Below are 7,188 nucleotides of genomic sequence, written 5' to 3'. Positions count from 1 at the left end.
TCGCAACGTTTCGATCGACAACACGTGCGGGATAAGATAGATACCGAGAGTTGAAAAAGGAAGCCAGACGCATTTGCAGACAGAAAAAGAAAGAGGCTGAAATGCGTGAGTACGAAGAGCTTGATAAGCTGGCCGACAGGAGTAATGCTCGAAAATTCTACGAAAAAATGCGGCGGCTTACAGAAGGTTTCAAGACCGGAGCACACTCTTGTAGAACCCCCAAAGATGATCTAGTGACCGATGCCCAGAGCATGCTTAAATTATGGAGGGAACACTTCTCCAGCCTGCTGAATGGCAGTGAACGCACAACGCCAGGAGAAGGCGAACCCGATTCCCCAATCGATGACGATGTAGCAGACGTTCCATTACTCGACCATGAAGAAGTTCGAATAGCAATTACCCGCCTGAAGAACAACAAAGCGGCGGGGGCCGATGGATTGCCGGCCGAGCTATTCAAACACGGCGGCGAAGAACTGATAAGGAGCATGCATCAGCTTCTTTGTAAAATATGGTCGGACGAAAGCATGCCCAACGATTGGAATTTAAGTGTGCTATGCCCAATCCATAAAAAAGGAGACCCCACAATCTGCGCCAACTACCGTGGGATTAGCCTCCTCAACATCGCATATAAGGTTCTATCGAGCGTATTGTGTGAAAGATTAAAGCCCACCGTCAACAAACTGATTGGACCCTTGGTGGCTTCAGACCTGGAAAATCAACAACCGACCAGATATTCACCATGCGCCAAATCTTGGAAAAGACTCGTGAAAGAAGAATCGACACACACGACCTCTTCGTCGATTTCAAAGCCGCTTTCGACAGCACGTAAAGGAGCTGCCTTTATGCCGCGATGTCTGAATTTGGTATCCCCGCAAAACTAATACGGCTGTGTAAACTGACGTTGAACAACACGAAAAGCTCCATCAGGATTGGGAAGGACCTCTCCGAGCCGTTCGACACCAAACGAGGTTTCAGACAAGGCGACTCCCTATCGTGCTACTTCTTCAACCTGCTTCTGGAGAAAATAGTTCGAGCTGCAGAACTAAACAGAGAAGGTACCATCTTCTATAAGAGTGTACAGCTGCTGGCGTATGCCGATGATATTGATATCATCGGCCTCAACACCCGCGCCGTTAGTTCTGCTTTCTCCAGGCTGGACAAGGAAGCACAGAAAATGGGTCTGGCAGTGAACGAGGGCAAAACGAAATATCTCCTGTCATCAAACAAACAATCGTCGCACTCGCGACTTGGCTCTCACGTCACTGTTGACAGTCATAACTTTGAAGTTGTAGATAGTTTCGACTATTTAGGAACCAGCATTAACACTACCAACAATGTCAGCCTGGAAATCCAACGCAGGATTGCTCTTTCCAACAGCAACTTCGGACTGAGTAGGTAATTGAAAAGTAAAGTCCTCTCTCGACGAACAAAAGCTAAACTCTCTAAGTCGCTCATAATTCCCGTCCTGCTGTATTGTGCAGAGGCTTGGGCGATGACAACAACCGATGAGTCGACGTTACGAGTTTTCGAGAAAAAAATTCTGCGAAAGATTTATGGTCCTTTGCGCATTGGCCACGGCGAATATCGCTTTCGATGGAACGATGAGCTGTACGAGATATATGACGACATTGACATAGTTCAGCGAATTAAAAGACAGTGGCTACTCTGGCTAGGTCATGTTGTCCGGATGGATGAAAACACTCCAGCTCTGAAAGTATTCGACGCAGTACCCGCCGGGGGAAGCAGAGGAAGAGGAAGACCTCCACTCCGTTGGAAGAACCAAGTGGAGCAGGACCTGACTTCGCTTGGAATATCCAATTGGCGCCACGTAGCGAAAAGAAGAAACGACAGGCGCGCTGTTGTTAACTCGGCTATAATCGCTTAAGCGGTGTCTACGCCAATGAAGAAGAAGAAGAAGAAGAAGAAAGAGCTTACAGTAGAAGCAAGAGCCAAAAGTTATAGAAAGAAATTTAATATTTTCATTATTTTAAAGTTATACCTATACCTTCGTTTTATGTTCTGTTTATATAACAGCTTCGCCCTCAAACCAGCATAAATATATACATATGTTTATGTTTGAGCTTGTATACATATAGCTTGTATACAGATTTTTGTGAGCCGAGGAAAAATATTTTAGATTCGTAAAATATTTTAAATCGACAAAAGCCATGTTGCCACTTTTGTCACTTATTTCTGTGCTTTGCGGGTTTGCGGGGTTGACATTTTCCTTTTCTAGAAGAAACATCAGAAATTGTTCAATTTATGATTTTTAGCTTTTACCATCGTCGCGAAAAGACGCTTTTAAGCAAAGGCATGCTCGTGGAGATGTGATGGTGTCTGCTTTTAGGAATGAATCGCTTTTACCTGCTGAGACTGCTCTTGCGCTCATGAATGAAAATGTTGTTGTTGCGCGTTTTACTCTAAAATTGGCCATCGACTATTTGACTGCCATATTGACTAATGACGCTGCTGATGCTATTTGAGACGATTGTTGTTTTTGTAGAACAATGTTCGTAGGTTTTGTGGGTGACATATTTACAAGTGTACGCATTTGTGTATGTAGGTTTGTGTATAATTTATTTTTTCGGCAACATCAGACACACATACATATGTACACATAGAGCAGTGCGCGAATTAATTTTTACATTAAGTAAAAATGAGTCAAAAGAATATATTTTGAGCTACATCGAAATGTGTACCCTTTATTTATACTCTTAAGACTAACTTATTACATATTTCTTACTTCTGTTTATACTAACTAGTATGTTTACTTATTACTAGTTGATAGTTTGTTTAAATTCAAATTATATTATTTGTTTAGGTTTGTTTACATATATGTGGGAAATGCACCACTGACTCGACGCGGACATACTTACGTACCTTAAAAATACAACACTGCGACAATGACGCGACTATAACATGACAACACTGACAGAACAAAAAACGAAAACGAAGAACTAAAGTGAAGCACAGTTAACCGTGAACTCTCACACGAAACAGATCAATCTCTTGTCCTAAGCTACGCGCAATTCATATTACATATACTTGTATAGATGTTACTCTAAGTTAAAATGAATAAACTTTATTAAATTAAATATGAACCCAGTGCATTTTAATTAAAAGTGAAAGACAGTGTGTTAAGTAAAAGACGTTGTGTGAAATAAAGACAAACTACAAATGGTGTCAGATAGTGGAATAAAAAGACAAACTACATATATATTGTTTGCTTAAATACATTTGTTTTGTTTTAAGATAAGGTTGTTGTTTTAGGATTGTTTGTTGTAGTGATTTGTTACCTAAATGCGATGAAAAAAAGTTTCTTTCATCTCTTGAATTATTTGAATGAGTGCGAAGGAGAAAACATTATTGTCAATAGTGACAATAGAAAATCCCAAAAAGGGTAATAAAAAAACGATTGATAGCCGCATGTCGTTCGTGATTGTACCATCGTAAAGGAGGCTCGTACGACAAGAAGGTAAGTAAATGAATTTTATGTGATTTTTTAACAATATTTTGAAACTAATTACTTCATTTATTTTTATAGCATTGGACATTGGAAGTAGCAGCAGCAGCTATATCATCAGAAGCGGCAAATATCAATTGTTAAGTAAGTACTTATGTGAAAAAAGTGTGTGTACTTTGAAATTGGACTGCGCAGTCCAATATAATACGCAAAAATAAATATGTACATACATACATACGTATATGTACATATGTATGTATTTTATGCGTTTAAGGCGGCCTGCACAATCCAAAATAATATGTGAAAACAAATGTTTGCTTTATATTTTAAATAATCGGATAATTTTATTCTTTTATTTCAGATATTATTATGATTTTTATTTAATTATTCTTTCTTTTCAGATATTATCACTATTTTTATTTAATTAACCTTTGCTTTCAGAGTAAATCCTATATTTATTTAATATATTTTATTCTCTCAGATAATATTAATCTTTTTTACAGATATTATTATCATTTTATACAATTAATCTTTCTTTTTCTTTTAGATATTACAAATTCAATGTAATTATTATTTATTTTCAGGTGTTAATAATCTTTATTTTATTTTCAGGTATTTGTCTTCAATAATATTTGTCCACTCTTTTATTTTCAGGTACTAATAATCTTTATTTTATTTTCAGGTATTTGTGTTTTATAATATTTTTCCACTCTTTTATTTTCAGGTTGTAATAATTCCTTTCTTTAATTAATCTTTTTTCAGATATTAATTATTTTTTTAAATTAAACATATTTTTATTTATATATAAATTATAGTAAATTTTATGTATAAATGTAAAAATTAAAATAAAATAAAAATTTTAAAAATTAAAAAGTTTTCTTTTAAATTTTAAAAGTAGGACATGCTACCCTGCATCAGCTGTTTAAAATGCAACCCTGCATCAGATATTTAAAAAGAGAAAATGCAACCCTGCATCAGCCGTCGATTGGGGATATTAGAGCAGGACAGATATACTTTTTTATATAACACTGCTGAATGAGCGCAACAAAGATGTCTGATCACATGTATACGTACGTGAGTAGGTAAAATATCTGCCAGGCTTAAGAACCATTCTATGTGTTTACCACCACGTTTACCACCATGTTACCCGCTAATTATCTGGTGTTTTACCCGCTCATGGTTGGCAGGGTATGTATGTACTTATATGGTGATAGATGCGAAAGTTATGTTAGTATGTTCCTTCGTTAAATAAAACACCTTATCTCTTTGAAGGTTACACCAATAATAATCTTTATTTTAAAATTAATTTTACATGAAGGTAAATAAGTAAAAGAAATTTGATGAGTCAAGAAAAATACAGTAAAAATTAAAACAATAATAATTGTATAAAAGTTGATAAACAGGAAGTAAGTACTCGTATTAATTAGTACACAATTGTTGCAATGTTTTGTTCTGCTGACTTTAATATTTTAAAATTAAAGGGAAAAATTATTATTAGTAATTTATGAATATGAATACAATTTAGTTTGTAAGAAAATAATGTTTTATATTCCTGACTTAAACTATTTAAAATTCAAATGAAAATTTTATAATCATTTGTTCTTGTTGTTTTATTGGTGTCTTCTGGGTTTTGGTGGGGGTTGATGTGACTATATAACTCCTCCCCCCTTAAAGTAGAGCGATGGCCACAACGAAGTTGGTGGGGACAGAGCGGCTTCAGTGGGCTTAGGATAATACCGAATTATGGGGTTTTTCCATAACAGAGTTACACTAGTGATAGTTAAGGTGATAAGTATCAATGTTGTTATCGTTATTATGTTTCTTCTATGAATTGCTACCTTTCTTAATTTCATAATTTCATTTTTGTTGATGAAACTGTAATCTTTGATTTTCTCTAGGCTTAAAGTCTCTGTTACTGTTGTTATTTGCACTTTCTCTAGATTTGGTGGTGCTACGAAGATTGTGTCCCAATGGACTGAAGGGTTGTCTTTATATGTTGTTCCCGCTATCGTGGCGGAACAATTCGTATAGTGGAGAAGGGAGGTTCCTTCAATTGTGAAGTTGTGCCCACAATCAGAGGTTGTCGGTAGTCCCTTTACGTTGATAACCATTATATAATTATCTTCCGGTTGGAATATATTCGATGTGGGCCCCACATCGTTCACAGGACATATTGGTGTTTTATTATTAAAGATTCTACCGATACAAGTTGAATTATTGGTGCTTTCAAAGTCATTTGACCTCTTGCAGTAATACACGTTCTCAATTTTTGGGCAAATCTCTGTTAAGTACTGGAGCTCGTAGTTATTGTAACTTACGTATGGTTTTGTTTTAATTCTTCTTCTTCTTCTTAATTGGCGTAGACACCGCTTACGCGATTATAGCCGAGTTAACAACAGCGCGTCAGTCGTTTCTTCTTTTCGCTGCGTGGCGCCAATTGGATATTCCAAGCGAAGCCAGGTCCTTCTCCACTTGGTCCTTCCAACGGAGTGGAGGTCTTCCTCTGCTTCCCACGGCGGGTACTGCGTCGAATACTTTCAGAGCTGGAGTGTTTTCATCGATCCGGACAACATGACCTAGCCAGCGTAGCCGCTGTCTTTTAATTCGCTGAACTATGTCAATGTCGTCATATATCTCGTACAGCTCATCGTTCCATCGGATGCGATATTCGCCGTGGCCAATGCGCAAAGGACCATAAATCTTTCGCAGAATTTTTCTCTCGAAAACTCGTAACGTCGACTCATCGGTTGTTGTCATCGCCCAAGCCTCTGCACCATATAGCAGGACGGGAATTATGAGCGACTTATAGAGTTTAGCTTTTGTTCGTCGAGAGAGGACTTTACTTTTCAATTGCCTACTCAGTCCGAAGTAGCACCTGTTGGCAAGAGCAATCCTGCGTTGGATTTCCAGGCTGACATTATTAGTGGTGTTAATGCTGGTTCCTAAATAGACGAAATTATCTACAACTTCAATATCGTCGGCATACGCCAACAGCTGTACACTCTTATAGAAGATGGTACCTTCTCTGTTTAGTTCTGCAGCTCGAACTATTTTCTCCAGAAGCAGGTTGAAGAAGTCGCACGATAGGGAGTCGCCTTGTCTGAAACTTCGTTTGGTATCGAACGGCTCGGAGAGGTCCTTCCCGATCCTGATGGAGCTTTTCGTGTTGTTCAACGTCAGTTTACACAGCCGTATTAGTTTTGCGGGGATACCAAATTCAGACATCGCGGCATAAAGGCAGCTCCTTTTCGTGCTGTCGAAAGCAGCTTTGAAATCGACGAAGAGGTGGTGTGTGTCGATTCTCCTTTCACGGGTCTTTTCCAAGATTTTGCGCATGGTGAATATCTGGTCGGTTGTTGATTTTCCAGGTCTGAAGCCACCAATCAGTTTGTTGACGGTGGGCTTTAATCTTTCACACAATACGCTCGATAGAACCTTATATGCGATGTTGAGGAGGCTAATCCCACGGTAGTTGGCGCAGATTGTGGGGTCTCCTTTTTTATGGATTGGGCATAGCACACTTAAATTCCAATCCTTGGGCATGCTCTCGTCCGACCATATTTTACAAAGAAGCTGACGCATGCTCCCTATTAGTTCTTCGCCGCCGTGTTTGAATAGCTCGGCCGGTAGTCCGTCGGCCCCTGCCGCTTTGTTGTTCTTGAGGCGGGCAATTGCTATTCGAACTTCTTCATGGTCGGGTAATGGAACGTCTGCTACATCGTCAT

At 38.4% G+C, this 7,188-nt stretch overlaps 1 long non-coding RNA gene across 1 annotated transcript; it reads left to right on the top strand.

Moving 5' to 3' along the window:
• The first annotated feature begins 2,760 nt into the window (after positions 1-2,760).
• On the top strand, positions 2,761-3,911 carry LOC126760209 (uncharacterized). The gene is made up of 3 exons (XR_007667168.1): positions 2,761-3,475; positions 3,545-3,607; positions 3,825-3,911. It is a non-coding gene; the product is annotated as an uncharacterized LOC126760209 (long non-coding RNA).
• Positions 3,912-7,188: the final 3,277 nt, after the last annotated feature.

This window comes from Bactrocera neohumeralis, chromosome 5 (assembly GCF_024586455.1).
Source record: "Bactrocera neohumeralis isolate Rockhampton chromosome 5, APGP_CSIRO_Bneo_wtdbg2-racon-allhic-juicebox.fasta_v2, whole genome shotgun sequence".
In the NCBI taxonomy this organism is placed as follows: domain Eukaryota; kingdom Metazoa; phylum Arthropoda; class Insecta; order Diptera; family Tephritidae; genus Bactrocera; species Bactrocera neohumeralis.
Note: the sequence above shows the minus strand (reverse complement) of the source record. Positions and strands in the feature narration are given on the sequence as shown.